The following is a 22,360-nucleotide window of genomic DNA, read 5'->3' as shown; positions in this document are numbered from 1 at the left end:
CTACTTTTTATTATCATTTAACATAATTTTGCCAATAAACTGTGGGTCGCTGTCAAGTGTAACAGATCTTTTTTCGTAGACAAAATGCATTCTGTGCTACGAAACTCATAAATTCAGTACGAAACCATGTAACACCGTAACGCGTTTTGTCCATGAAAAACACAAACACATTAGTATTTTGTCCAGGAAATACTGAAGAGAGCACATACTTTCGTGCACATAAAACAAAACGGATGATTCCTGTCGTGCACTGAATTGACCGATGTGCTTTTCATTTTGTGGACAAAGGAAACTCAATTTGTAGACAGAGGTAATTCTGTCCACATAATAGTCCCAGGCCAGCATTTATGCTTTTGTGGCACGAAATGCAGAATGCGCTATACGATCATCATTCAGTGCCATTGAATGTTCATTTTGTCCACTTAACTGTTTTGCTATATCACTGAAAGTAAGATGTGCATGAAAGGGATTTAGCACAATATATTCCGTGACTCCGCAGTTGCAGAAGGCATTCCGTCCATGAAAGCAAAAGCTGCTTGAACTTTCGTAGATGTCAGTGTTTTGCTTACGTACAAAATTAATTATGTTCATAGGCTATATTACTGAAGGTATGATGTGCACAAGAGGGCTTTGGTCTAATACATTCCGTGAGTCAGCAGTTTACGGAATGAATTATGTGTCATGAAATTGCACAGGAATAATTCCGTACACTAAAGCAAATGCCGGTTGAACTTTTGGAGACAGAACTGTTTGTTACATTCATTTGGTCACTTACGAAATGCCGAAACAACAGGCCAAAGCGATGACGTCACGTCACAGACATTCGAAGCTTCGTTTGAAAAAGATTGGCTAAAATTGGCTGTATCGAATATACATTCACACTGTCCAGTGTTTCCCACAGGTCTGAAATATACTTGTGGTGGTAGCCGGGGTAAAGGGCCGGCATTACCTGCCGGCACAAAAATGGTCTACTACATGTGACAAACAACAAATACGTGTGACTTTTAACACAATATTTGGATTTATTGAAAATTTCTATTAATTTCACATTTCCATATCCAACCCACCCCTCCATTTACCCACATGGGAAGAATAAGACAAAGTAAAAAAAAAAAAAAAAATCAAGAATAAAACACTCTTTAGTGTGTACTAAGATGGCACTGTTTGTCAGAGCACTTAATCTTTCTTATATTTAGTCAGGACAATTTTGCTGCATGTTGCGCAATGGTCAAATTACATGTGCTGAATACACTCTTGAGTCTTGTAGCTACCAACGTAGCACAGTTGCTGCTTTCTTTCATAGAATTTGAAGCTACTGCCAAAGTCAGAGAACAATTAAGCTGCTTACACATGACTAGCGCTGGGGCATCAACGCAACGCTCAGCATAGGCTTGACGTGCTGCTCAGTCCTCCAGATGACAAGCGGCCTAGATATGTAATCACAGAAGGCAGAACCTCAAGTACTTAGTATCTCAACAAATTTGCTGAACATGTATTTCAGCAAACAACAGAAAAAAGCTGTGGCAATTGCTCTGATAGTTCGCCGAAGGAGAAAAAGAGCCCGTAGAACGTGGGTTCATGAAACGTTGCTGTCTCGGGATCTGTAATGTTTAAAATGTTTCAGGTGTTTTACTTTTACCCATAATTTGTTGTTAAACCGTAGACATTCGAATTTGATGACTCAGAGACGTCTTACAGATGAGCAAACGCTCATTTAAATACCTCTTCCAGTTCTATCGGCATACATCGCATAGACGTCCCGGATATGTAGGCCGATGTGTGCTTACAGGGATACTAATACACTAGCTAGCTATCGAGTTTTTTGTAGCCCTGTAAGGTTAATACTATAAACTCACGTTTGGATTTGGCTCTTTGACAGAACAACTAAGCTAATAACCAGGGACATGGCAAGCTTCTGAGTATGCCGGGTAATGTAGCTAAATAACTATAAATTATTACAGCCGAATCTACAAACCTGGTAGTCCCATCTCGATGCTAACTGTGCACCATACATTGTTTTTTTTTTAGCGAGGTCGTGGTACCACTTTGAAGTGGTGTCATACAACTCTGAAAAGCCTAACACACAGTATAAACTTTAAATTCAATGTTTATATTTTGCGCCGGTGTCGCGCTGCCCATGTTCCAGTATGTCACACTGTAAAATCATTTTTCACACACGGAAAGGTCAGCGCAGAACGGTAGAAAATAATCTATTGCGGATGGCGTCATTCTCTCGGACGGATAAAAAAAAAAAATAATAAAAAATGGTAAAATGGGTCGCCAAATATACTTTGGCGGCCGTTAATATACCTGGGCGGCCCGCCCAAGTAAAGTCTCTAGCCATTTTCACATATGAACTCCAGACAAAATGCGGAGAATCAGGTCGGCAGTGGACTCGTAACCGAAAGGTTGCCGAGCAGGACTCGTAACCGAAAGGTTGCCGGTTTGATCCCCGCTGGGACACTGCTGCTGTACCCTTGGGCAAGGTACTTAACCCACAATTGCCTCAGTAAATATCCGGCTGTATAAATGGATAACATTGTAAAGAGCTGTAACCTATGTAAGTCGCTTTGGATAAAAGTGTCTGCCAAATGAATAAATGTAAATGTAAACTTGGCCAGAATTGCCCTTACACACATGTAGCACACAACAGGAGATTGTCCGTGACAGACATGTTCTCACCTACAGGAAATACTCTGGTTTGGTTCAGGTGAGGGGTGGCGCCTGGGTCGAGCGTGCAGGAGGCAGGACATGACGCAAAAAGTATGCTGCAGTGGCTGTATTCGAAACCGCCTACTGCATACTGTGTACTGCGTACTACACAAGTATATACTGTATACTGCATGCTATTTTTCAGCGTAGTATCCGGTATGCGACCATTAATAATTACATTTGTAGTACATTTGTCAAAATAGCATGTATTTGGACATATCCGCAATGTCAACTAAACCGTGGAAAGCTATGTACAGGCAAGCAGAAAAGAGTAGGAAGCAGATGTTTGTATTCTTCCGGTTTTGCGCCAGTCACATAATAGAAACGTAATCAACATGCCCACTCGCTCGCGGTGGATTCTGCGGAACGTTGCCTGCTCTATTCAGACATGGGCTCACTCCGACATGAGGTGGACTTTGTACTAGGGAGCTGGCAGAACGAAGTCCGTCACATGTCCAGTCCGTCTGATTCAGCCATTTGCGTTCTCACATACAGCTCCTCTGGCTAAGGGCCGGGTACGTTCCGGTGTCCAGTGCATGTGTGAAAGGGGCTTCTGTGTGGGAAACGCTGCTGTCACCATAGCTCAGGTTCCTTATCTCCCGCTCCAGTGTTCGTGTTTTTCATTTAGTGTTTTCCTCTGTCCCTTTGTGGTGTTTTTTTATTCCACAGCTTGCTTGCTGCATGTCTACAGGAAAGTCTCAGATGTGTCTCCACTTTGCACGTGTACATGATGCAGAGGTAAAGGGCAGACCGTTAAAATAGGTCACTGGATTACATTTGCTGTAGAAGTTTGTACTAAATCTGATACATGTGAACCAGGTGGAAATGTTCGATAGCGGAATGAAAGGAACGTGACAGCGGAGTCTTGTCTGGGCAGACTTGTTTGTGGTCCTGCAGTCAGTATTAAAGCTTATAAAGTTGATGTTGTTTTCGTTTAGAATACTGACAAAGGTAACTGCATTGCGGCATTTTTCTGAACTCTGCCCTTGACCCCCCTAGTCCTACTGTTATCACTACAATCAGCAGTTTATGCAATTAACAGGTCATTTATAAAACCAGTTCTTTACTGGCTGAGGGTGTTTTAACAGGGGTAAGGGTGGAGTGTTGCAGGTCTTTCAGAGTTTCCTGTTCAGTTCATTCCCAAGCTCAAAACATTCTCATTTTATATGGTTGTTGCTAGATCGTCACTTTTTAAGAATAAACTTGTTGTCACTCCAAAGTACACTCAGCGGTTTACTGAAACGTGGTCTTCATATAAAAAGCATTCTGTTGTGTTTCATTTCTTCTTTAGTCATTTTTTTTTTAGCATTTTAAGTTCCAGTCACTGATATGTACCTCTGTTACAGCGATCCTAAGCACCACATGCCATGTGGTGTCATTGCAGTTCTCTGAATGAGTAAACGGGGGGGACAAAGTTGCATGATGACAAAGCTGTAGGTGATGAAATGGCGAATGCAGATTCTGTTTTTTTTTTCTGTCACTTTAGGGATAATTGCGGTGGTGGAAAATGTATGGTTCAAAGGATGAGTATTGTGAGTACTTAATCAGATGTCATGTGCAAGGGGTTGGTCAGTAAACCGGAGTATGGATATGAGCGAGTGATCCCATTGGATCGATAGTGTCATTAATACTCGGGCATCCGGGAGCCTCTTGTTCATGGAGAGTGTTCTCTCAGGCTGTGGCGTTCAGTGAATGACCCCCCTATTCCTGCTGCTGACCACCCCTCCCCCCAACCTCTACAGTTAGACCGGACTATGGAGCTGCTTGGTCATGTGCGGTCGGTGGTTAGAGTCTCTTATCTGCTGAAGCAAATTCCGCCGCAGCATTGCATATATTTATAGTGTTGCAGCATGGAGCTACAGTGGAACCAAGTTACTTTAATAGCAAATGCAATGCTAATATCTACCTGAGCAGAAAGGGGCAGGGGCATAGTGAGCGTTGATTGAATAGGAAATAAAATGCACTGAAGAAGCGCGTATTTGTGATAACCACAGTCGGTCTTCTCGACAGGGTTACCAGTCTGATTTCAAGTGACGTCACATAAAAAGCTTAAATCGTGTTACACACTATCAAAACCGATTCCTAACAAGTTTCGCTTTGGAAAAAGCACTAAAACAACACTCTGCCAAGTGTTTACTTACAATAAACTGCTAACCGTGGAAACAAACCGTGGCTATTTCTGTGCAGGAACGAGTGTTGAAATTGATGGCTAAAATGCATGTTTTATTTTGTTTAGTTTGACCTGATGTCAGTAAGGAAACCAAACTATTGGTATTTCAGTCACACAAGTCAGTGCGAAATGACTACCAATTAGGCAAAATAATTATGCCAAACCTGGCAGCCCGGGTAGCGGATTCTGTTGCGTTTCCGACCAATAAGCTGTTGTTGGTGTTACTAGTTAGCCAACGTTGCTATAAAACGAAATAACCAAATCGTTCCAAGTGACCCTGTGAATGAGAAGCTAATTTTCGTTAATACGTTTTGATATTGTGGCTCATTAGCTACCATATGGGGACATTTTGTGATGATGTGTAACTTAATATCCAACATTGATTTGTTATTCAGTGCTGTCACTATGATGTTTAACTTTATATTTTTGTCAATTTTTCAAGCTGAAGTCAAATTTCCACTCTTGATTACAAAGGTGGACAATACAGCTGTTTTCAACTTAATTTTCTAAAGCACCTTGAGTTGCATGCACTTTCTGTCTTTCCTTTTAAATATGTTCATGCTCCCAAAAGGAAGCATATGGATGTTTTATGTTTTTGGCAATCATCGCTGCAAATTAATAAAATTACTTTTATTATTTTGAATTTTTTTAGATTTAGAATGCTAATTTTCTATAAAATATATTACATTTTAATGTAATTTCACATAACATCAACACTTATTTTTGGCCTGTGGCCCTCCATCCAGATTAATTTTTGGCCCTTCATAGGAAAGAATTTGGGCACCTCTGGTTTAGAGAAAATATTTTAAAGGGAGCAGGGGAAATTAAACTTTAATTTCTTATAGTTATAATGTCTTATTTAAATTAATGTTCTGTTTAATTGGTTGGGCATTCATGTTCAATTTGTTCAATAAAAGCATGTTCGAAATAAATTATTTCATTTCTTTATTCAGTGGACATAGGCTATTCAATGTTTGGGGTCTATGTTAGCAGTGTACCTATTAAAGCAGAAAGACATAGGAACTGCATATCATCATCGCAATATTGAACAATGTTATCGCACATCGCAGATTTTCCGTCATATCGTGCAGGCCTAATGTTAAACTTAATGTTGATTAACAAGAACATTTCAGGCTGGCACTTCATGTCAAAAACGTTGCCGACCCCTGTCCTATACTATCACTGTGTGTAAGTGAGAGATGGGTTATTTATCAGATTTAAACACAGCCCGAAAATGTATTTTTATTTCTATCTTTCACATTTAACTAGCATGAGTATGTTTTTCCATTTGTGTGAGATTCCGGGTGATGTGAAAGAATGACTGTGCGGCATTTAAATTGCCTGTTGATGCGACCTAAAATCCCAGGACATCGCGTCTGCTCTGTGACTGTAACATCCTCTATTGTGCACCTGCCGCCTTACTGCACCCACCACCACTTTCAAGGAGGCTTTTTGGAGCGTAAAATCTTTCTTCTTTGGGGGGGGACCGGGTATCAGGAGTGGGAAATCCCTATCGCTGAATGCACAGGACAACATTTGTGTCTGAGTCAGTCATGAAACAACACTTTCTCCCATTGTAAGCTGCGCAAGTAGGGATTTAAAGGGCTGATACCTAATCTGAGCAGCATGCACACCAGTATGCTGATCACTGTAATCTCTTGGAAGCCAGGCAGGTATAATAAGGAAATAGGCCTGCAATAACAGACTAATTCTGGTGTGCATTTGGCCTGATTTATCAGTTTGGCTTGGACTGATACATTTTGACCAAAAGCAAATTACAGTATGGATTTCAGTAAACAGGCTAATTAAGACATTCTGACACATGTCCAGAATAAAAAAACTTAATAATAAAACATAAATGCTTTTACGTAATAACTTTTTTTCTTTTACAGCAGGTTTTGGGTGGGATGTTATGTATAATCCTGTACGAAATAAAATATCAAGAAATTGGATACTATGTGCACACAGTTCCTGGTGTCTCTTCCAGAGTGGCAGGTGAATGTGAGCAGATAACATTAATGTGGCCTACTTCTCCTCCAAGCAGGTAGACACTAAGTTAATTAAAATCAGCATCTCTCTTTGGAATTGAGCATTAAATGTCTGCTTTTCACTGGGTGGATGTCATAACTCCTGCAGAGCTCGTTCAGCCTGAGGCCAGGGAACAGTGTTCACCGGGCGATAGATGCCTTTCACTCCTGATGGTCTGCACCAAATGCGGAAGGTGCAGACCATCGGCATCGCTACCATCTGTGACAGAGGAGGAGCTTCCCTCCCTCCCCACATAAGTGCGGGGAACAGCTACTGTTCAGATAATGCTTTATGATGGTATGTAGCAGTATCTTGTTGACAAAAGGGGATACTCTGTACAGTGTACAGTTGTTGAGACTGAAAGATTGTGAGACCCATGTATCCTAGACCAGAACATACAGATGGAGGGGCGATTTTGTCCTCATGAATATCAGACAAATAGTACATCCATCACTAAATGGTGTGTAGCAGGTTGTGTTGTGCTCTGAAATATAGTGTTGATATCAGTTTTCCTCTGTGGTGTTCTCTAGATGAGAAATCAGTCTGTGTAAATAGAGAAAGAGAGAAACCAGTGTGTATAGAGAGAGAGAAAGAGAGGGAGAGCAGCAAGTGTGCATGGAGAGAGGGGGTGAGAGAGCAACCATTTTATATGGAGGGAGAGAGAAAGAAAAAAGGGAGAGAGAGAGCACCTGGTGCATTTGGAGGGAAAGAAAGAGCAGCTGACGTGTGTGCTTCTGTGTGAGTTGCCAGATTGGCATTTGTGGTGATAGTGAGGCAGAATGCTGACCAAACTCAGTGGGGCTTTAGTGGTTGGCAGGGGTGTACGGAAGTCCCTGGTGAAACATGAGGGAGACTGTAGCCGCTTCACCTGTGCCTCTGGAGCCAGAGTCAGACAGGTCACACGTGTGGACAGCAATCCACACGAGGGAAGCTTGCACAGCATCTGGTCCTGTCAGCCTCTTGATGTGGAATCTCCGAGTGCAGAAGCTCAGTTCACATGATGAGGGGTGGTTTGGGAGATGGGGTTAAACCGTGCTGTGATTTTTGTGTTTCCCCATAATGACGTGGGTGAAAAAAGAAAGATTTAGGCTAAGCAAAGCATGGATCTTTTCCAGCTTTCGTAGGGATTTTGTTGGCATTTTCTGTAACTGAATTTATCTAATGCTAATATTTCTGCTGTTACAGAATGTAAGATTAAGCATCTAAGGAAGACTTGTGTTCTGTCATTGTGTTTGTTATGCTGGAGGTATTTTTGAGACAGCAAGAAGGAGTGGTATTTAAAAAGGTGGAACGACTCCACTACAGCTGGAGTTGAGACATGTGACTTGGGAGAAGGGTGTAGACTTCAGGACCAGTGGTGAGGCAGTAAAGCTTAATATGTGAAGGCCTTTAGACAGAGACCACCATGTGTGTTCCTCTGCACTCTGTGTGTTGCTCATGTTCCCCCCGTGTCCATGTTTGAGGCCCTCGTGTGTCTCCACCTGTGGAGGCCTGCCTCTCCATCTGTCATTGGTTTTCACCACATTTCCACCTCTGAGTCACCATCATCAGCTCCTGCCAGGTCCTGTATCCGGTAGAACTGTTGACACTGCAGTGACTTGACCTGTTTTTTAGGCCGCTGTTTAGGTTGGCAGTCTTACACACACACGCACACAGACACACACACAGAAGAAGCCCTGCCCCAGAATGCCTATGACACACCCTGCAGCGTGTTGTGGAGTAAGAGTTTCTTTTTACTTCAATAAACAAGTAACAAACACTAGTCAGGCACAGAATTATGTCACAAACTGAATGAAATACAGACTGACAGTGCTTCATTTCTCATTTGTTTTTCAGTGTAGAACCCCAGCATATCGGAGCAGGTGTTTGCAGTGTTTGATTTTTTTTTTATTTTATTTTGGAAACTCTGCAGGTGCTTCTTGATCAATATATGCTGTAGCTAGCTACTCAAAATAAAGACCAGTCCAAACTCCTGAGAAGTTAGTATTTGTCTAAGGAAAGGCCCCAGCATATTGATCTTTTTAAAAAATGAATTGATAAACATATCGATTACATTATTGTGGCAAGTTGGTTTTCCGAGTATTCTGGTTTGGCTTGCCTGGTAGTGGCTTGTGTATTGCTACATTGTTCAGAGTGAAGGAACTGCACAACAGCAGCAGGAAAACACTGCAAACTGAAGATCTGAAATGGAAAATTTTGCCTGGTCTTTTTTTCCTCATCATCCTCTATTTTTAGATGCTAAAGTACAAACTCAGAGTGCCTACCAGCTATCTTTACAAAACAGAGGCCCAACTTTTACCTTATTCAGCATAGCAGCAACAATTACAACATTTTACTGTTAAGATATAACTAATGTGTTAAAGCTGCACAACAAGAGAGCTGTTGAATAAAGAATGCAGTAACACAAATGTTTTGTGGTTTTCATTCCTTGTTGTGGGTCAGAATTGGTGTCCGTTTCTAGCCACACATCATCAGAAAAAGCTGACATGAACTAGTTATCCAACTGGTGTAACTGTTCGGATTTGATCAGTGACAAAAAAGATATGATGAAAGATAAAGAGATGAGACAAGGTATTGAAACATCATTAGAGGAGACACTGTGCTAACAGAAGGGGTACTAGCTCAGTTAAAGGAAGTTAGCCTGTAATCCACAGGTTTTCAACCTTTTTGGGGCTAAGGCTAGTGTTTCCCACATACTTGTGGTGGTAGCCGGCAGAAAGGGCCAGCATTACCTGCTGGCACAAAAATGGTCTACTACATGTGACAAACAACAAATATGTGTGACCTTTAACACAATAATTTGATTTACTGAATATTTCTATTAATTTCGCATATTTCACAGATCCAACCCCCCAACCCTCCCCTCCATTTACCTGTAGGACAGCCAGTCACAACCAATGAGGGAAGTGGTGGCTGTTGAAGGCAGATGCGTGCGTTTGAGTCTTTGGAAGTAGTGATGTTAAAATCTGCCTATCAAATATCTCACATCTGACTCCATTTTATTCCAACCTGCGTTTTAGTTCCCCAATTCCCAATTCTACTTAGCATCCCAGGAATTCTTAGTTCGCTTTGGCTTGTAGGTGATCAGGCTACATAGTCCACGACGTAGGATACCGTACCAGCACATTTAATATAACTCGCTGCCGTATTATATTCTAAGTTATAGAATATACATTAGGCGGCCCACCTAGGGACTGCAGACTCGTCAGAATAGTGCAATACTTAAGACTGACTATGAGCGTAAGTATCAGTGGGTTTTGAGCGGTACGGCAAGAACATACGGAAAAACCTCGAATCCTGCTACGTGCGTCGTTAGAAATGGCCAAATGAGAAGTCACAAACAAAGGTTAAGGCTAATATTTTTATTAATCCAAACTGTTCCAATAAAAAGTATTCCAATCCCGCATTACAGTAAACAGTATGACAGAGTGCAAATGATGGCAAATATACACATCTTACCAATGCGGAGTCACGTGGCTATATGCTTGATGCGCAGGAGTCCGTGCTAACGGTGCTCCCATACGGAGTCACGTAGCTATACGCTTAATGCGCAGGAGGCTGTTCTGACGGGCTCCCTATACGGAGTCACATGGCTATACGCTTAATGCGCAGGAGGCCGTTCTGACAGGCTCCCTATACGGAGTCACATGGCTATACGCTTAATGCGCAGGAGGCCGTTCTGACGGGCACCCTGAGTGAAGAAATCTTTCCCTTTATATACCCAAACCATAAAGAGTTGGTCAGCACATGAGGTAGGGTCATGGACAGAGCCCCACTAGGTTTTGTCCTTATCTGGCTATTGATTGGTGCCGGTGTTTATTCTTGTCCCGTTATTTGGGGCATGTGCATTGGTGTTCATTCCTTCATCTTGCTGAGCGGTTTTTTAGACTAAGGGTTAGGAGACCCTCTACTGTTATAGAACTATCACCCCTTTGCTACTCGCATTGTATGGATCAAAATGAGACCAAACAAGACATGTGTACCTTAAACCAAACAGAATATACAGAAATAATAGTTGATAGTTGCAGGTTGGGATTTCACTACTGGTCAGGAGGAAGGGTCCCTGAGAGTTTTGGGATCATCAAGATCCCGTGCCCTCTGACTCTCCCTACCCCCTGGTGACCCATCCTGTCGTATAGTTCCTTGGTGTGGAGGAGCGGGGACACATTCCTTGTCTTTTATGGCCCAAGAATGCTTACTTGAGCAACAGTCCCTTATTTTAGTGTGCCACAGTCCGTATGTTGTCAGGCGTCTCCCATTCCCACCTTACAGTCCCCCCTCAGGAACCCAGCAGCCACAGTGGTGGTAGCTGTAGGGGACCTAGAGCCAAGGTGGTGCGTGGAGCTGTGCGCAGGGAGTGGATGAGTCGCCTGATGTAACAGCATTGGATGATTGTGATGCAGAGGATGAGGATGCTGACGATGACGCACCCTCTATACACCCAATCCCACCAGGTGTAGGCGTATTGGGCAGAGAGGGTGGAAGCGCTGGTCAGAATCTTGCCTGTTTGTTTGGCCAAGTTTACTTCCACCTGCGCTTGGTAAAGGTGGTAGCCCGTTTCCTGGACCATCTGTTGGACAAGCTCCATGGCGTTCGTTAGGATGTGGGTACTTTCTTCATAAAAGGTGTCCTCCCACCAAGGGGAGGTCTCAGTGTCCATTAGCACTCTCCCTAGGATGTTTATCTGTCCCATGGTTAAATCTTCAGTCACCTCAAGGCAGAACGTGTGGTTGGCTGGGCAGGTCAACCCTCCGTAGGAGAAGGAGTTCATTTCACTGACGACACACCACTGTGTGTGTGACACCTGTACAGCATCTGCATACCCATGCAATGATCGTACATTGAGTAATTTTGTGTTATTGTATGACAATGAGGTTGTAAGGTATTGCAAGTACATATGATATAACTGGATGTTTCATGGCAACAGTTGCGAGTAGTAAAGAGGGATGTCGTACCTTTTATAGCAATATAGCCAGTAAGATGATCCCACTTAATGATCTGATCTTTTATCACCACTCCCAGGGAGCGTATGGTTGTTGAATTCAAAAATACTTGATCGGGATGTATAAAGGGAAAGGTTGCATAGAATCCTATACAACCATTGCATTCGTCACCATTGTATAGCATTATAGTTGTTAGGAGTTCTGCATAGTGGATGGTTTTCATCTGGCTTGATGCAAACCACCTATGCAAATCTAACATGTCGATCAAATCTAGAAGTACATGTCTGGGGATTTTGCGTAGGCGAAGGTCGAGGATCTCCTGCCGTGCAGCAGTGAAAAGGTCTTGTGCATATGTTCTGCAGGCTAAGTCATGTTCGACGATTTGGGTCTGATTAAATATCATGTGGCCAAGTGTAAGTAGTGCTTGGGCATCTGATTTAACCGCCGTAATGATGTTTTCATCACCTTCAGTCAGATGATGGAAGCCGGTGGCTATTTGATTAGTCAACCATGCTGTGTACTGGGATTGTTTGGTTAATTTATATGTATTGGCAATGGAGTTACCTGTGCCAAATAAACCTGTCACGTCTGAGAATAGATCGCGTTTTGACCGTGTAGGTGAAATTTGGACGGCTAGTCTGTTTTTATAATCAGAGATTAAATTGTCGATTTGTGACTGTAACCATATATATGTTTTGTCATGTTCATTACAGTGCGTGATATATGCTGAGAGAACATTTGAGATATTGTAGGAAACGTGTCATGATAAGGTTTACATCATGTAGTAAGGTTTTATTAATGTTTCCTTTGATGAGGCCACCTTTCGGGAGAGGGTATGTTTTGGGGCACTGTGTTGGTTTGTGGTAACCACAGGTTGTGAGGTTGAAGCAGTAGTTACTAGTCCATGAGCAATTTTGGGGGCTAGTCCATGCATCCAGATTGGCCTCACACAGTCCAACACAGTATGTACCCTCTCTTCGATTTGTCCATACAAACGGCTTGGGTTTGTTGCGTTCAACTGTAGGGGAAGAAGTCAGGTTGAACAGTAGTGAGGTGTATTCAATATGTGTGGAATTATGTGGTCCTGTATGAATGCATTTGTATAAGGCTGACCTTAGGTCCTTTGTATTATTGCGTATTATTGCGTGTGGGGTTGGCCTCCACACATTTGGAGAATTTATCAATTATCACGAGGCAATAGCGATACCCCCCTCTGGCACTGGGCAATGGCCCAATGAAATCTAGTTGCAGGGATTCCCAGGGACTTTTAGGGGGCTCTGGTCTGCGGAGTTTGGTGCGACCAGGCTTCCCCTGGTTGACAGCCGCACATATTGAGCATGATTTGCACTAGTGGTTAATGTCAGCATGCATTCGGGGCCACCAGAAATATCGTTGAATTAGTTCTAATGTTTTTTCTGATGAAACATGAGCATATTCGTGATATAGTTTGATGATAGGATTTTGGAGGGCACTTGGCACGACGTATTTACCGTCCCGCATTACGATGCCTTCAGCTACCGAGATGACTTGGTCCTGTTTTAAGTGCGGTGCAAGCTCTCCGTCCGAGACCCATAAATCTTGTTGGTATTGTTTGAAATCTATGGGGGTAGCTTGGACGGCACTTACGGCAAACACGGGTAGTTTAATGCGGTGCCAAGGCTCTCCTTTCCGAGCTGCTTGCTTTGCGAGGTTATCCGCAATGTTGTTATTGCTTTCATGAATGTTTGGATCTTTACTGATATGTGCCCGCACTTTGACTACGGAGATCAGGTTATCGCGGGCTTGAACTGCTTCCCATATTGCTGTGATTACTCCGAAGTGTTTAATTGGTTTCCCAGCGGAAGTTAGAAATTTTAATAAAATCGTGCACAACTCCGAATGTATAGCGGCTATCGGTATACACGCATAACGGTTCGGAATACGTTTTTATAGCTTCTAACAATGCGACAAGTTCGGCTTCCTGGGCTGACATGGAGGGTGGTAGCTTGAATAGTATTTGGTGGCTAACATCCGAATTCGGAGGTTGAGGGGTCCAGAGAGCACACCCAGAATGGAACTGATCATTTTCCCAAAATCGGGAGCCATCAGTATATACTCTAAGCTGACCGGGAAGTTCTCGGTCCATGACTGCACTCAGGGTCTCTAGCCCCGGTTCACAGGTGTGCGCCTGCCCCTCGATATCCCCAAGTAAATGTGGGAGAATCCTATCATTAACTGTGGTAATATCTCGAGCCTGAATGTCTGTTAGCCACCTGGCCAGTCTTTGAGCTGACACTCCTTTAATTCGGCCCTGCAACAGCATTTGAACCGAGGTGTGCATTGTGTGCACAACAACGGGTTGAAAGCCTACAAGGGGTTCCGTTGTTGTAAGCATCCAGTGCACCCCCAGAACATGCTGTGTGCATGGGTCAAAACCCTGTTCGATGGGAGATTTCTTCCGGCTGTAATACGCAACTGTGCGCAGTTTTCCCCCGTGGTCTTGCGCTAGTACTCCACTCAGTGTGTTTTCGTGGATATCGACTTGGATATGGAATGGCTTTGACTGGTTTGGCAAACCTAGGGCTGGCGCTGAACATAGCTTTTGTTTTAATTCTGTGAAGGCCTGTTCGTGTTCGTACTTCCATTCTAAAACATCAGACGGCTTGGTTTTTCCTTTCAATAGGGTGTATAAGGGCGTTGTGACGCTAGCATAGTCTGGGATAAAGTCATGCAAATAGTTTGCTGTGCCGAGCACCTGTTGTAACGCATTTAATGTATAAGGACGGGGCAGTTCTGCAATGCACTTCCACCTGTCCTCTGTTAAAGCCTTGTGATTTTGCGTAATGGTATACCCCAGGTATTGAACCTCGTGTTTTGCAGTCTGAGCTTTAGCCTTGTTCATTTTAAAACCAGCGTTGCCAAGTGTCTGTAGGACTTTGTCTACACGTTCTAAGTGCTTCTCCAAGGAACCTCCTGTGGCAATTAGGATGTCATCTACATAGTGTATGACTTCGCCTGTTCCCGTTAGAGGTCTTACAACATCCGCGACAGCCCGGTGAAAGATGGCCGGGCTATTATGGAAGCCTTGCGGCATGCGTTCCCATGTATATTGAATTTGATTTACAGTGAAGGCTAGCTTCCACTGATCTTTGCGTTGGATCGGAAGGGACCAGAAGCCGTTTTTAATATCGAGTACTGTGAACCACGAAGCGTCTGTGGTTAGCTCGCCTAATAACGTGGAGGGGTTAGCCACGATCGGGGTAGCTTTGGGCAAAACTCGGTTGAGATGTTGATAATCTATACAGAGTCGCCATTCGCCGTTCGGTTTGGGCACCGGATATACCGGCGAATTATGCCCCTACGTTCAAGCTGTTCCACAATTGCATGCACAGCTGCTTCTGCTTCTGGTTTTATCTTATACTGTTTTTGGGGAGGATGTGGTGTTCCCTCAATGCAGATTTCCATATCTATTTTCCCACAATCGTGTTCGTGCTTGGCCCAAATACTGTCATGTTTGTCAATAAGCTGTTTAGCGCGATCTGCGTCGGAAATGGACATGATGCGGGCCTCCTTGCCTCTTGTGTGTCTTTTAATGGCTTTGCCTGTGTTCAGCTCTATTTGTTTTTCCAAACAGTGGATGACAAATCCATATTTTTGCATGATGTCCATTCCCAACACCATTCCTTCACTGTTATTCGGTAGATACCAGAATGGTTCCTTTACCACTACCACGCCTAAGTCTAACCGCGTAGGTTGTGTTTGGGTCGCTGTCATTGGTGTGTCGCCTATGCCAGTAACTTGCATGGTTTTGTCAGTTAAGGGTAAGGGTATGTTGGTACAGGAGCAAGCGGCACCGGTATCTATAAGTACATTGCACAACCGGCCTCCAAGGTTGGCTCTTATTCTGATCTGGTTCCCACTCGTCATCACGCTCCCGACAGCAATGGAGGCCAGGCACCCCTATTGAGTGTTACTGTACTTAGCTAGCAGGTTTGCTAAGTCATTTTGCAGAGAATCAACTGCGGTGTTGTTTTCCATGCGTTTAGTTAGCTGAGCTAGCTGGTCTTGCACAGCTTGGTACTCATTCTTGGGGCTTGCACCAGAGGGCCCGATGAGTTTTCGTATCCGCCGTAGTACTTGGTCACCATCTTTACGAAACGATGTGGGCTTAGATTTAGTGGGATCTGCCTTGAATTTGTTTTGTAACTTGAAGCACTCTTCTACGGTATGCCCCTGCTTATTACAGTATTTACAATGCTTCTCTGGTTGCGGTTCTGGTTCCATATCCCCCTCAGTTAGCCAGTGATTGGATGCAATGGGGTGACTCTTGTTTAATTTCTGTCTGCTCTCTATTTTGGACACCCATCTTACGGTTGCTTCAAATGTATTCTCAGGGGGTTCGACCCCATGATTGAGTGCTTGCTGGACATGCGGGCCTGCATTATTTTTAAGAAGTTGCAGGAAGATGTCCAGATCTCGGGTGGCGTCATCTATGCCGGAATGCTCTTTAAATGCCACCCACAGGCGCTCTGCGTATGTTTCAAAGGCTTCTTTATTGCCTTGCTTTATGTCTAGGATCTTGTTCCATTCCGCTTGCGTGGGCCCTCTCAGCTCAAGGAGTTGTTCCTTGAGACATAGTATGGGTCGTCCTGGGGACTGACCGAGCGCTTCCGACTAGTTGACCGTGTGGCACGGTTACGCGGGTTATTGATCGCTTGGGCTCGTGTACGAGCCCGAGGGGCACGCGCAACATCATTGTTTATAGAGGCCACAAAGGCCTCTTCATCATCACTCTCGTCCTGTGGCCTGCAACTAACCGATTCCATGACAACCTGTCAAATTGCGGCGACAGGAAAGCCGGCATTGTCGCAGCATTCCTCAAGAGTCGAGGCATAGTTTTGGCCATGCTGTAACCTGTTTTGGAGGCTAGCAATTTGGCTCGCCATTGCTTCACCCTGCCTATCCCAGCTTTGCTTTTCATAGGCGAAGCTGTCTATTTGCATGCGAAGTTTCTGCATTTCCTCCGATCTTATCTTTTCTAGGTTACGCATGCTAATGAGGGTTTTCTCGTGTTCCTCTAGAGTTTTAAGGTCATTTCGGCGTAGCAAATACACAATGGCTGCCGGAAGGTTTTTATATTTAGCTTTGGATGCTAAGACGCGGCCCTCCGAAGCATACCAATTTAATATTTGGCTATTATCTGCCGTAAGAGCTAAGCCCTTGTATTTTAACGAGGACATCTTTCACAAAGAGTGCCAGGGTCTCCATGACTTCCTGTTCTACTCTTTCCCTATTGTGTCCTTGACCAGCCATGTTATATAGGCAATCAAATTCTTAATTATTCTTAATAAACCTCCGGGGTTCTACGGTCCCCAGCTAGCTTGGGTATGTCGACCCATTCTACCAATGTGTCTGTATGTGGTGCGGGTCCCTGAATGTCCCTCAACTTCCAACTAAAGAGTAAGAAAAGACCACTTACCTCAGGAGATGAGACCAGAACAGGGCGCTCGCCAACATACAACACATGTCCTTCCAAAGACACGCTAGAGATTACGCAATCACCTCACCGGTCACTGGAGCTGCAGACAGTGACAATCAGGTTGAAGTGATCACGTCGGGGTCACCACTTTGTAGGACAGCCAGTCACAACCAATGAGGGAAGTGGTGGCTGTTGAAGGCAGATGCGTGCGTTTGAGTCTTTGGAAGTAGTGATGTTAAAATCTGCCTATCAAATATCTCACATCTGACTCCATTTTATTCCAACCTGCGTTTTAGTTCCCCAATTCCCAATTCTACTTAGCATCCCAGGAATTCTTAGTTCGCTCTGGCTTGTAGGTGATCAGGCTACATAGTCCACGACGTAGGATACCGTACCAGCACATTTAATATAACTCGCTGCTGTATTATATTCTAAGTTATAGAATATACATTAGGCGGCCCACCTAGGGACTGCAGACTCGTCAGAATAGTGCAATACTTAAGACTGACTATGAGCGTAAGTATCAGTGGGTTTTGAGCGGTACGGCAAGAACATACGGAAAAACCTCGAATCCTGCTACGTGAGTCGTTAGAAATGGCCAAATGAGAAGTCACAAACAAAGGTTAAGGCTAATATTTTTATTAATCCAAACTGTTCCAATAAAAAGTATTCCAATCCCGCATTACAGTAAACAGTATGACAGAGTGCAAATGATGGCAAATATACACAGCTTACCAATGCGGAGTCACGTGGCTATACGCTTGATGCGCAGGAGTCCGTGCTAATGGTGCTCCCATACGGAGTCACATAGCTATACGCTTAATGCGCAGGAGGCCGTTCTGACGGGCCGTCGAACGGACACCATGGAGCTTGTCCAACAGATGGTCCAGGAAACGGGCTACCACCTTTACCAAGCGCAGGTGGAAGTAAACTTGGCCAAACAAACAGGCAAGATTCTGACCAGCGCTTCCACCCTCTCTGCCCAATACGCCTACACCTGGTGGGATTGGGTGTATAGAGGGTGCGTCATCGTCAGCATCCTCATCCTCTGCATCACAATCATCCAATGCTGTTACATCAGGCGACTCATCCACTCCCTGCGCACAGCTCCACGCACCACCTTGGCTCTAGGTCCCCTACAGCTACCACCACTGTGGCTGCTGGGTTCCTGAGGGGGGACTGTAAGGTGGGAATGGGAGACGCCTGACAACATACGGACTGTGGCACACTAAAATAAGGGACTGTTGCTCAAGTAAGCATTCTTGGGCCATAAAAGACAAGGAATGTGTCCCCGCTCCTCCACACCAAGGAACTATACGACAGGATGGGTCACCAGGGGGTAGGGAGAGTCAGAGGGCACGGGATCTTGATGATCCCAAAACTCTCAGGGACCCTTCCTCCTGACCAGTAGTGAAATCCCAACCTGCAACTATCAACTATTATTTCTGTATATTCTGTTTGGTTTAAGGTACACATGTCTTGTTTGGTCTCATTTTGATCCATACAATGCGAGTAGCAAAGGGGTGATAGTTCTATAACAGTAGAGGGTCTCCTAACCCTTAGTCTAAAAAACCGCTCAGCAAGATGAAGGAATGAACACCAATGCACATGCCCCAAATAACGGGACAAGAATAAACACCGGCACCAATCAATAGCCAGATAAGGACAAAACCTAGTGGGGCTCTGTCCATGACCCTACCTCATGTGCTGACCAACTCCTTATGGTTTGGGTATATAAAGGGAAAGATTTCTTCACTCAGGGAGCCCGTCAGAACGGCCTCCTGCGCATTAAGCGTATAGCCATGTGACTCCGTATAGGGAGCCTGTCAGAACGGCCTCCTGCGCATTAAGCGTATAGCCATGTGACTCCGTATAGTTATTAGCTAGCTAGCTAGCTGCTAGCAAGCTTACTTGTTACTATAAATTTGTAATAATTTATAGTTATTTAGCTACATTACCCGTGTCACACACTGTAAAATCATTGGTTACACTCGGAAAGGTCAGCGCAGAGCGGTAGAAAATAATCTATTGCGGATGGCGTCATTCTCGCGGACGGAGAAAGAAAAAAAAATGGTAAAATGGGATGCCAAATATACTTTGGCGGCCGTTAATATACCTGGGCGGCCCGCCCAAGTAAAGTCTCTGTGTGGGAAACACTGAAGGCACATCAAAGGTCAAACCAGAACGTCAAGGCACACCAGCTTAAAGTTGGTTATCGATTATGAAAAATGTCACCCACATTATGATAGGCTGTCATTAGTGAGATTTGACCCGTATTGCACTACAGCAGACTGTCAAATAATTATCAAACAGATAGTCAAATCAGACAGGCAATTGTATAATTTATTAAAAATGCATTGAAGTACATCGGAGCAAGAACTTGTCCAACATAGTGCGGCATCATGAACAGCAACATACTAAAATAAAATAAATAAAATAAAACAAAACATTACTCCCTTAACCCTTTCGCATGTATGGTCACACTGGTGTGATTTGCCGTTTAGCGCGTATGCTAAAACTGGTGTGATTAGAACACTAGATTGGAAAAATTCTAGCTAAGTTTAGCTTTAAGGAAACGGTGATTTAACGTTAAAAATATAGCAAATGCTAACTGAAAACTATGAGAAGCTTAATAACGCTAATGAAAACATAATGAACCATGTAACATAACACATGCACTACATAGCATAAAAATAAGTTGTATGTGAAAGGGTTAATAGCACAATATAGAACATCATCTTTTTACAGAGTATACACACACATATAAAAACGCATCGGGTTCCACGGCACACTTCACTTTGCACACCGATTGAGAACCACTGCGTGTAATCTGCACTATCCAAGTATCTAACAGTCTATGTAAGAGAAAAAACGGCGACTTGCGTTATACAAAATGTTTCCTGCAAATGACAGTGGTGTCCTGTTACTGTGGAGACTCTCCAGCCCATTCATGGCTGTCTTCCAAAGGTACCTCTCTCGCCCATCTTGTTAGTCTCCTCACGTTGAGTGATCATTTCTGGCATAGAGTAATAATGGATGTCTGTCCTTGTTGTCACAGTGATTAGGACAGCCAATTCCCTGATTGCCTCCTGTGTACATTTTGATTTTTATATTCTCTGAGTGTTTTAATGGTATGAACAGAGCTGACCTGATGAGCTTCATGTGTAATAGTCACATTTTTGCAACAGTGTTTGAGTTGGGAGGTTTCCAAACCTGTGTCTAATATAGGGACTCAAGTATCTGTCATTTTGTTGTCTTGTGAACTATAATCCCACTGATTTTGAAATTGTTATTTGGGTTTTGTTGTTAAAGTGAAGTATTTATGGGTTACTTAGAGCTTTGGGAGGAATGTGATGGTGAGGTAGCAACTGACTCATGGGGATTTTCTGGCATGTGGTGGAAATGATGGGTTGCTGCAAATTGGCAGGTGAGGGGAACTGAAAGTTTTCATGCCTTAGGCCAGAAGCTAGAGCAGCGACCGCAGACACTCCGCAGACGCACAGATTCTGGACAAGTTTTACATTTACATTTATTCATTTGGCAGACACTTTTATCCAAAGCGACTTACATAGGTTATCCATTTATACAGCTGGATATTTACTGAGGCAATTGTGGGTTAAGTACCTTGCCCAAGGGTACAGCAGCAGTGTCCCAGCGGGGATTGAACCGGCAACCTTTCGGTTACGAGTCCTGCTCCTTAACCACTATGCTACACTGCCTGCTTGCTATTTTGTTGTATTTAAAGAAATTATTTCAACTTCGTCTTCTCTTCCCTGGAGAGGTTTTCTAATCTGGCCTTTTTGCTTTCTCCCTTACTAATACTTTTTTTTGCACTAAAGCCTTGCCCACTGCTGCCATCCACAACTCAGTGTCTACCCTGCCTACTCTGATGGGCTGGAAACCTGTTTCAAACTTGCCTTCAACTGAGATGGGTTCAGTGATTTTAACGGATGTTGTACCTGCTTTTTTACCCATTTATTCCTGTGTAAATATGCAGTATGTTACTCGTACGAAGTTACTCACACTCATATTCCCGTTTCAGATTCAGATTTCCTTTACTGTCATTTTATCATGCACTTGCGTACAATCAAGAATAAAATAATGTTTCTCCTGTACCAACAGTGTACATAAATTAAGAAAGAATAAGCACAACATATATCTATATACATTAAACACTGTACAAATAAGGAGTGTACTGTAAATTGTCTTTGAGTTTTATAGCAGCATGTATTTACAGTATATTTGGAGGGGAATAGCAGCATGTATTCTGTCAATAAATTATTGGTATAGTCTGTACAAAAAGTGCCAGCTGCAGCGTGAAAGGGATTGCACTGGTGGAGAGAAGTGAACTACTAACCCCTATGGAGGGGTTAATGATTCAGTGAGGGGGTGGGGGGGGGGGGGGGGGGGGGCAAGAGTGTTCATGATTCTCACAGCCTGGGGTATAAAGCTGTTTAGAAGCCTGGTGGTCCTGGTACAGATGCTTCTGTATCTCCTCCCTGATGGCAGGAGGGAAAACAGGCTGTTGGAGGGGTATTCGGGGTCCTTGGTGATGCTGGAGGCAGCACTGAATGAAGATCTCCAGCAGGGATGGGAGAGGGGCACCAATGATCTTCCCAGCTGTTCTCACTACCCTGTTCAGCTATTTCTGTTCGTAAGTTGTGCAGTTTCTGAACCAGGCAGTGATACAGTAGGTCAGAACACTTTCAGTGGTGCCCCTGTAGAAGGTGGTGAGGGCCGGAATGGGTTGGCTGGCCTGCTTGAGCCTTGAGGACTTCTTGACGATAGCCATGGTGTTGGTGGCAGAGGACAGATCGTCCGCCAGGTGCACTCCCAGGAAATTGATGCTACTGACCCTCTCCACGGCCACACCATCTATGGTCAGCAGGGGGTGGTGCACTGTGCGAGCCTTCCTGAAGTCGATGACCATTTCCTTGGTCTTATCAACATTCAGGGAGAGGTTGTGTCTGTTGTACCATGCTGTCAGCTGCTCCACCTCCATCCTGTATGCTGACTCATCATCTTTGCTGATGAGACCCACAACTGTAG

At 43.9% G+C, this 22,360-nt stretch overlaps 1 protein-coding gene and 1 pseudogene across 4 annotated transcripts in view; one reads left to right on the top strand and one right to left on the bottom strand.

Moving 5' to 3' along the window:
- ankib1a (ankyrin repeat and IBR domain containing 1a) overlaps window positions 1–22,360 on the top strand; it is an 87,383-nt gene that overhangs the window by 10,298 nt on the left and 54,725 nt on the right. The window lies entirely within an intron of this gene.
- On the bottom strand, window positions 11,190–12,601 carry LOC118796420 (annotated as a pseudogene).

This window comes from Megalops cyprinoides, chromosome 21, assembly GCF_013368585.1.
Source record: "Megalops cyprinoides isolate fMegCyp1 chromosome 21, fMegCyp1.pri, whole genome shotgun sequence".
NCBI classification, from domain to species: Eukaryota; Metazoa; Chordata; class Actinopteri; order Elopiformes; family Megalopidae; genus Megalops; species Megalops cyprinoides.
This window is presented reverse-complemented; position numbering and strand designations above follow the sequence as displayed.